The 9,243-nt window shown below is 28.7% G+C and overlaps 1 protein-coding gene across 2 annotated transcripts in view; it reads right to left on the bottom strand.

Annotated features, from left to right (window-relative positions):
* The window catches only part of LOC124429281 (putative mediator of RNA polymerase II transcription subunit 26), a 31,928-nt gene extending 22,685 nt beyond the window's left edge, over positions 1-9,243 (bottom strand). Inside the window, exon 1 of one of the 2 annotated variants that reach the window (XM_046974344.1) lies at positions 9,003-9,243. The gene's annotated coding sequence lies outside the window, so the exon portion shown is untranslated. Of the gene's footprint in view, positions 1-8,183; positions 8,681-9,002 lie in introns of those variants that run through there. The other variant, XM_046974345.1, reaches the window with a different exon arrangement.

Below are 9,243 nucleotides of genomic sequence, written 5' to 3'. Positions count from 1 at the left end.
AGCGTCGACCGAAAAGAAGGAGAAGAAAAAGAGAAGAGATAGGAGAAAAAAGAAAGGATGAAGAAGAAATCCCTTTGGAGGACAAAATGTCTTGCGTGCAATGTCTTTTTAAAAAATTCTTTGAGTTAGACAGAAAGTTGAATGAAAGTAAAAATGATCATAACGAGGGATTTCATTCTTTCAGAAAGAGTGAATCTATAAAAAAAAAAAAAAAAAAAAAAGAAAAAATTGAACACAATTAAATTGCAATCATCAATTTATATTTGAACAAAATAAAATTTTTCTAATTTAATACAACGACATTATCATTATTATAAAATAAAGATAGATAGAACGATATCAATGATATAATATTGAACATATTTCTGTACGAATGGAATCGAATTGAAAAAATTGTACACGATCAAATCGAATAATTTATTAAAAATCATCGAATTCATTTTAACGTATTTAATATCAATTTACAATTGAATTATATGTCTTCATTTAAATAGAAGATAATTGTATGATAATTGAATTATTAAACGTCTTCATGTTGAATGTATTTCAAAGGGAAATAAATTTAAATATATATATATTAATATATATATATATATATATATATATATATATATAAAAGGATAAAAAAAAAATTGGAGAATATGAAGGAGATCCTTTTCTCATTCCCCTTTCCTCTTGTTCCCTTTTATATTGCGTTAGAAAACTTAGATAGATACGCTGATGGAGTTAATAAAAGATCGAGAGAAGACGACAGGTGGGCACTTTCTTATCGAAAGAGGTTGAATGTAGGTCGCGTGTTAGAGACTCTCGAGAACGTTTAGCCACGCGTGCCAGAGCGTGTGCTAAGATCTTTAATATGCATACCTTAGAACGTCGTGCGCGTGGTTCCTGTGCAAGTATATATTTTTTTTTTCTTTCATCCTCTTTTTTTTTTTTTTTTTTTTTTTTTTAAATGCACGACGAAGATGACCGATGATAGCCTCGTAACGAATATACAAGGGAAAGTTTTTTTTTTTCTTCTTTCTTTTTCTTCTTCTCCATTATGAATGCTTACATCAAATATTCTTTGATGAGCTCGATTGATATGAAAAGAAAAAGAAAAAAAAAAGAAAAAGGGGCAAGTCGAATGATACAATAAAATTTTCTTCGACCTCAATGCTAACTCTAAATTTTCTTTTTTTCTTTCTTCTTCTTCTTCTTCTTCTTGTTCCTTTTTTCTCGTCGTTTTTCTCTTTTCTTTATTCCATGTCAAATTCAATTTTGTTTCCCTTTTATTTATTTATTTATTTATTTATTTATTTTTATTTCTATTATTATTATTCTTTTTTTTTCTCTTTTTTTTTTTTTTAAATTTCAATCACAATATCCTCGTTCAATTTTAATTACGACGTCGTTGAAGTGTTCATTCAAAATGAGAGAAATAAAATCGATGATAGATTGATTAAAAGAATATAATGTAGTAAAGAAAAAAAAGAAAAAAAAAAAAAAAAAAAAAGAAAAAAAACTCACAAGGAAGAAAAATGAAAAATAAATAGTACTACACGAATTCTCCTTCCCTTTCCTTTATGATAATTCTTTTAATCGTATCTTTAACGATCCTCAACGATCGGATATGTAGTAGATTAAGTAAGTAAAGTAAAAGAAAAAGAAAATGGAAAAGGAAAAGAATGAAAAAAGAACTTTCTCTGTTCGAAGGTGCAGTAATTTGATAGCGTGCACCTTCCTAATCATGGTGGTTGCAGTTTCTAAGCACAACAACAACAACCACGTGAATCACGGTCGCACGCGAACTCGAATTTTCACGAGCAAATGAAACTTCTTGCTCTAATGTTCATTTTCTATCTTCTCTCTCTCTCTCTCTCACTCTCCCCCCCCTCTCTCTCTATCTATCTATCTATCTATCTATCTATCTATCTATCTCTCTAACTATTCTCACTTTTTTATTGTACGTATATTTTTGCCTTCTTTCCTTTTTTTTCTTTTTTTTCTTTCTATTTTTCCTTTTCATTTCTTTTATAGCAAACGCACCCCACCACTAACGAGCTCGTAACAAATGTCTGTATACTGTTCGAGATCGTATTTTTCTTCTATTTCTCTTTTTATTTGTCTTGCTTTTATTATAAACCTTCTTTTCTTTCATTGGAATCGATATTCTTATAAATTTGTTCTTCCAACATGAAGATTACTCCTATGTATGTATGTACATATGCATGTACGTATGTATGTATGTATGTATGTATGAATAAAAATAAAAAAAAAAAAAACAGAGAGAAAGATATTCCGTTCTCATAATATTTGTTTTTATGGATCGTTTGGATTTCTAATCCTTTTGCATTTTTTATTTATATTTATTTTTAAGTATGATATCATCTGTGAATACGTAATTCGATTGTTTCTTCTTTCTTCTTCTTCTTCTTCTTTTTTCTTTTTCTTTTTCTTTTTCTTTTTCTTCCTTCTTTCTCTTATTTACTTTTTGTTTATTATATTTTCGTGAAAAAATATTTTATATTTATAAATTATTTATATTTAAAGGATACAATTATCGAAATTAATCCTTTTATTAAATACATATATACATATAATGTCTGTCATTTAATTAATTCTGAACAGATTTTCTTCTCTCTCTCTCTCTCTCTCTCTCTCTCTCTCTCTCTCTCTCTCTCTTTTGATTATCTTTCGTTTATTTGTTTATATATTCTTCTATTTATTTTTCTTTTCTTGAAAAAAGAAAAAAAAAGAAAACAAAGATATACGAGATACAATTGTCGTATTTCATGTATTATCGCTTTAATCAAATTCAATTTATTTATGAACAATTTTAATTTTGATTTTTTTTTTTTTTTTTTTATAAATAATTCATTTTCTATAGATATTTCATAAAGTCGACACTTATTTATCAGTTTTCTCATCGTAAACGTTTTTTTTTTTTTTTTATCTTTCACCTCTCAATTTCTCTCTCTCTCTCTCTCTCTCTCTCTCTCTCTCTCTCTCTCTCTCTCTCTCTCTCTCTGTCTTTCTATATACGAGATTCACAAGTCCCATATTTTTCTATCCATTTTCTGGTACGATACTCGTATACCTCACGTCTTCTCTATGCACTGTTATTAATAATAAAGCAACCACGAGCTTCGCTTTTTTTTTCTTCCTCTTCTTCTTCTTCTTTTTTTTTTCTTTTTTTTTTTTTCCTACTCTTTTTCATACTCTTTCGAAGCTCGAGCCCATCTCACGTTCTCTTCACGTTTGTTCCTTCACTTTTTCTCTCTCTCCCTCTCTCTCTCTCTCTCTCTCTCTCTTTCTATCTATCTTTATATCTCACTTACTCTTTTTATCTCACATGTAGGTATAAGAAGTTCACTTTTATACGAGACTCTTTTACCGTCTATTTTTCATGGTACTCGTCAAACAATATATATTTTATTAGAACTCGAAATACTGCCAAAATTGTGCAAGTATTTTCTCTCCTTACGATATAGAAAAAAAAATGCATACGTCGAGTCTAGTTTACGATGTTATTGAAGGAAAAAAAAAAAAAAAAAAAAAAGAAAAGAAAAGAAAAAAGAAAAAGAAAAAAAGAAAAAATAAAAGAAGTAAACAATCGACAATAGAAACGAGAAATATTTTCTATACTGAACGTGTGCATGTATGTCGTACTCAATGGTATAATACGTCGAGTACGTTTGTACACATTTACCTCGTAACATCGAGCTTTTGGTAACTCTTTCTCTCTTTTTCTTTCGCTCGTTCTCTCTCTCTCTCTCTCTCTGTGAATTTTTTTTTCTTTTTTTTTTTTTTTTTTTCTGAATGTTTCTCATTCGACAGAAGATATTCTCTCGGCTTTTTCTTTCTCTATATTTTCTTTTCTATATCCTATTCTTTTCTGTTCTGTTTTTCGTTTATCTTATTTTGCTTTTTTCCTTTTCTTTTTGTTTTCTTTTTTTTTTTCCAGAAAAAGAAAAACCAGTTGAAAGAAGACTCGGAGACTTGTTCGCATTCAATCGAATTTATTGACTCTATATTCGTTGGAGGATTTTTTTTTAATGGTAATTAAAAAGTTTCATTTGTTAGAAGGAAAAGAAAAATATAATTAAGGTAGAAATAATTTTTTTTTTTTTTTTTTTTTTTTTTTTTTTTTCTATTTGAATGATCTATATTTCGATCAGTTGATTATTGTTTCCTTCTCCTTTTCTTTTCATGTTTTTTTATTTTTGTTTTTATTTTATTCTTTTTTTTTTTTAGACAAATACGTTGAAAGAATATTGCGAAACTTGATCGCTTTGAATTGAATTTGTTGATACTTTTTATTCGTACGGGGGGTTTTTTTTTTTTTCTTTTATGATAGTCAATTATTAAAATCAAAAATAAAGAAAAATATAGAAATAAGTAAAGAGAAATTAAAAAAAATCAAATCAAATCAAATCAAAAGGAAACAATACGTGCACATACACGCGCACATAGAAATAATATAACCCTAACGATCATTAAAATGAAGTTACATGCATGAGAACAATAGGCTCGTCAATTTAATTCCAAGCTTTCGATCGAGTTGACGAATCGACCGATCGATCCACTAACGAATCTTTTGTAGTCATTCGTAATAATTCTCGGAAATCATTGCAATCGACGTGTAACATGCATACGCATACACACACACACACACACACACACACATATATATATATATATACATACATACATATACACTCATCTATAGATCGACGCATGTATATAAATATGGTACCAATAGATCGAATAATAGATCGAGCAATAGATCGGATAGATCGTCAAGTGGTACGAGTACGTCAATGTTCGCAAATGGATCAGTGAAAGTTTCATTCTCGTATTAATCTATTTAGTCTATTTTTTTTTTTTTCTCTTTTTTTCCTCGCTTGTACTTTTTTTCTTTTTTCTTTTTTCTTTTTTCTTTTTTTTTTCTTTTTTTGTGGCGAGTGCGTAAAGCACCGTAATATTTTTTCACCTTTCTTTTTATCCTTTCAGAGGAAAATAAATGGGGGGGGGGGAGGGGGGGAAAGAAAAAAGAAAAGAAAAGGAAAAAGAAAGAGAGAAAAAAAAAGATCTGGTTAATCTCGTTAATCTCGTTAATCCTGTAAAATCCAGTAATTTACTTAAATCCTTGTATATTCCTTTTTCTTTTCTTTTCTTTTCTTTTCTTTTCTTTTCTTTTCTTTCTTTTTTTCAGTAAAATTAGAAAGTGACACGCATGGATATACGTATTTAAATGTTAATTCACAATGACGTAATAAACTCTGAATAGTATACTAGTTGAATTGAATACTTTTATTGCTCTCTTTATTTTTCCCTTCTTTTCGTTTGATTTTTGTTCGCGATATTTGAATAAAAAAAAAAAAGAAAAGAAAAAAGAAAAAGTAAAGAAGAAAAAAAAAAAAGAAAAAAGAAAAAGGAAGAAACGTGTACGTACATACGGATCTACGTACGTTTCGAGTGAGAGAAAGAGAGAGTAAAAGAGTAAGAGAGTAAGAGAGAAAGAGAAGGTAAATGCGAACGTTTGGCATATACATCGAGTTTGCGTATCGATTCCCGGCCATTCCTATATTCCAACTGAACGAATTCCATCGATGCGTTAATAATGACTCGTGGTTCGAGTGGTCTCGATATATTCGCTTGGATTCAAAAACTGACGGATCCCGGATTCGTTCGTTTCCATTCGGAATTTTCTCACTTGGCCGAGCTTTCTTTTTCATTTCTCGAGAAAGGATAAAACACGCGGAGTGGTGGTAGAATATAAATAGGTAGAAGAAATTTTTATTCAATTTTTTTCTCTCCCTTGATCGTTTTCTCATCTCTTTATCCCCACCCCTCCCCATCCTCCTCTCCAAGACTCTGATGAATTTTGCATTGAAAGGAAGAAAGAAAAAAAGAAGGAAAGATAATAAAATAAAATAAAATAAAAAAAAAAAAAGAATAGTAAGTAGAAAATTAAAATATATAGAAATAAGATGTAAATAAAAAGTGATGATGATGATTATAATAATATTTACATATCTTTCGTATAAATTGAAAGAAATTTTATATATATATATATATATATGTGTGTGTGTGTCTGTGTGTGTAAAAGGAATAAGATCGTTTAGAAAGTTTTCGTGTTTGATTGGACGAGAAAGATTGAAAAAATAAATTCTTCTTTTCTTTTTTTTTTTTGTTTGTTTGATTTTTTTCTTCCTTTTAAACTTGATTATTATCACGATTTTTATACTTGTTGTCCTTAAAAGAAAAAAATGTTAACACGATCAGGTTTTATGCATATGTATGATACATGTACATATGTATGTAAATATATATATATATATATATATATAAATATGTATATATAAATATATATATGTATATATATATATATATATACATGTATATTATGTTGGATAACCGGTCGTGATTTAAGAAGTGTTGAAGCGAACGACAAATGCGCATGCGTGAAATGTGTAACACACTTTGATGCAACCTAGATGACCATAGGAAAGAGAAAAACGGGACTTCCGGCATGAGAGAACATCTCCGCGTTCTAAACTTAGAGATCCTTTAGTATCTATTTAGTATCTATCTAGATATACGTATTTCAGAGAAACATATTAATTTGTTGATTTCTTATTAATTGCGTAAGCATTTGATATGTTAATTACGATTGTTATAATGTCGAAATATTATAACGTCGAATTTATTAATTACGATCATAAATTATATTCTTGAAATATTAAAAATAATCATTTACTTATTTACGAATAGATTTTTACTTCTTCTCTTCCTTTTTTCTCTCTTTCTTTTTTTCCGTTTTCTTTTTTCTTTCTTTTTTTTTTTTTTTTTTTTTTTTCTTTTGCTATTACAAACGAGAAACAACTTCGTCAATATCGAAAGCAAAAGTTTAGTAATATATTCAATTTAAAAATAATATTTATATATATATATATATATATATATATAATATAGTTATTAATAAGATTGTATATGTAATAGATCTTTTTTATAATATTTAATATTATCTAATTTATAACATAGATCTATATTTTAGATCTCAATAATAATAATAATAATAATAATAATAATAATAGATATTTAGATCAATAGATCTTTATTATAAATATCTATATATATATATATCATATTATTTCAAATCGATATCGTTATATAGATCTATAAATGACAAAATTAAATTTAATATCATTGAAAATATATTTTTTTTCTACGACGATAGATAATAGAAAATTTACGATTATAGGTAATAGGAAAAAAAAAAAATAACGATTTCTTTTCCTTTTTTAAAAAAATCGATCAAATTGATAGGACCGAAGATAAAAAAAAAAAAAATAAACCTTCGAGAAAATCTCTACAAGATTTATATTTACATTTTCGCATTATAATACGCAATCGTTTTAATATGAAAATATTAAAGAAGATCTTAAAAGAATTTATCAATATTAGCCTTTTTATAATGCAAAAGTATACATAAGCTCGATCCCCAGATCAATCGTATTTTCTTTTGTACAGTAGAAGGTGATCGAATAAACCCATAAAAGTCTTTTCCTTCTTACGACATTCGCATAAGAAACATAGTAGAACGGAAGATTTATTCGACGCGTAAAGTTTCGCCTAAAAAGTTTTCTCCTGGCCTCGAATCCGTCGAATCCAGTTCGTTCGCGAGAAAGCTCTTTTTCTTTCTTTCTTTCTTTCTTTCTTTCTTTCTTTCTTTCTCTCTTTCTTTCTTTCTCTCTTTCTCTTTCTCTCTTTCACACATACACAGACAGACAGACACACACACACATAGATATCCACATACGTATAGTTCTCTTTTTTTTTAACACGAATTTCCATTCAAGTATCCGAAGAAAATTACGTTTGTCATTCGTCGAAAAAAATTTCTCGATAAATCGTCGTACCGAATTCATCCCCTTCTTGATCCCTTCTTACGAGATCAATATCTTAATTATCTCATCTCTTTTCCCTTTTTTTTCCTTCGTATTCTTTCATTTTCTTTTCTTAAAACTCGCGTATTTAGTAAGTTGAAATATTATATGGCAAAACGTCGATGATAAAGAGAGGAGAAAATGCATGAGTGTAAATGTAAATGATCGAAAAAGAAGCAAACTAAAAAAAAGAAAAAAAAAAAAGGAAAGAAAAAGAAACAAACAAAAATAAAACAAAGTAAAACTTACCTATGATTAAACTCGGAAAAAAATCCAACGGGCGATAGTTATATGAAAGGTGTAAAAAGGGATAGAAAGGGAATGGGAGGGAAGGAGGAAAAGAAGGAAAAAAAGACACACACACACACACACACACACAGAGAGATACAACAAACTCACACTCCTTTGCCCCAAACGGAAAGGAAGAAATACGCGATGAAGTGTGAGATCAAAAAGAATGAAAAACAAAAACAAAAAAAAAGAATAAGGAAAAAAGAAAAAGAAAGCGAGCGAGCAATAAAGAAAGGAAGAAAGAAAGAAAGAAAGAAAGAAAAGTTTACTTGGAATATTCAAATATCACGATTTTCCCGCTTTGACGAAAAGGGACGTGAGAAAGGGGATGTAGCGGGGAGGCGCTCCTTATTTTTCCTCTCTCTCTTTCTCTCTCTTTCTTTTTCTCTTCTTTCGACGAGAAAAGAAAGAAAGAAAAAAATAGATTAAAAGGATTAAAAAAAAGGAAAGGACGAATAAATAAATAAATAAATAAATAAATGAACAAGTGAATTAATAAATAAATGTAGAGAGAGAGAGAGGGAGGGGGGAGGGAGAGAGAGAGAGGGAGGGAGGGAGGGAGGGAGAGAGAGAGAGACAGGAAGAAGAAAAAAAGAAGGAAAAAGTAAAGAAGATAGAGAGGGAATAAAAAGAAAAAGAAAAAGAAAAATAGAAAAGATATAAGGAGAGAGGGGAAAGAAAAAGAAAAAAAAAAAAAAAGAAGAATTACGACAAATAATCGCGTAAAATCGTTAACTTTGTTTCGTCGTAGTCGTAGTCGTACGTAATTGGACTCACGTAAATTATTATTCTCGTTGATTTGTTCCCGTAATATCTATTGAAAATATCTCGTAAATTTTTATACGTACGAACGAACGAATTAACGCGACGAACGAAATTATTTATCGACACACACACACGTATACGTATACATATATAAATTATCGTCGATTAATGAATAAAGAATTAGGATTAGGATCGATTATCGATTTTAAGATCGTCGTACTGTTCGATGTACTGGCGTATACTGGCTGACCAG

The sequence above is a fragment of the Vespa crabro genome, chromosome 15 (assembly GCF_910589235.1).
Source record: "Vespa crabro chromosome 15, iyVesCrab1.2, whole genome shotgun sequence".
Taxonomy (NCBI): Eukaryota; Metazoa; Arthropoda; class Insecta; order Hymenoptera; family Vespidae; genus Vespa; species Vespa crabro.
This window is presented reverse-complemented; position numbering and strand designations above follow the sequence as displayed.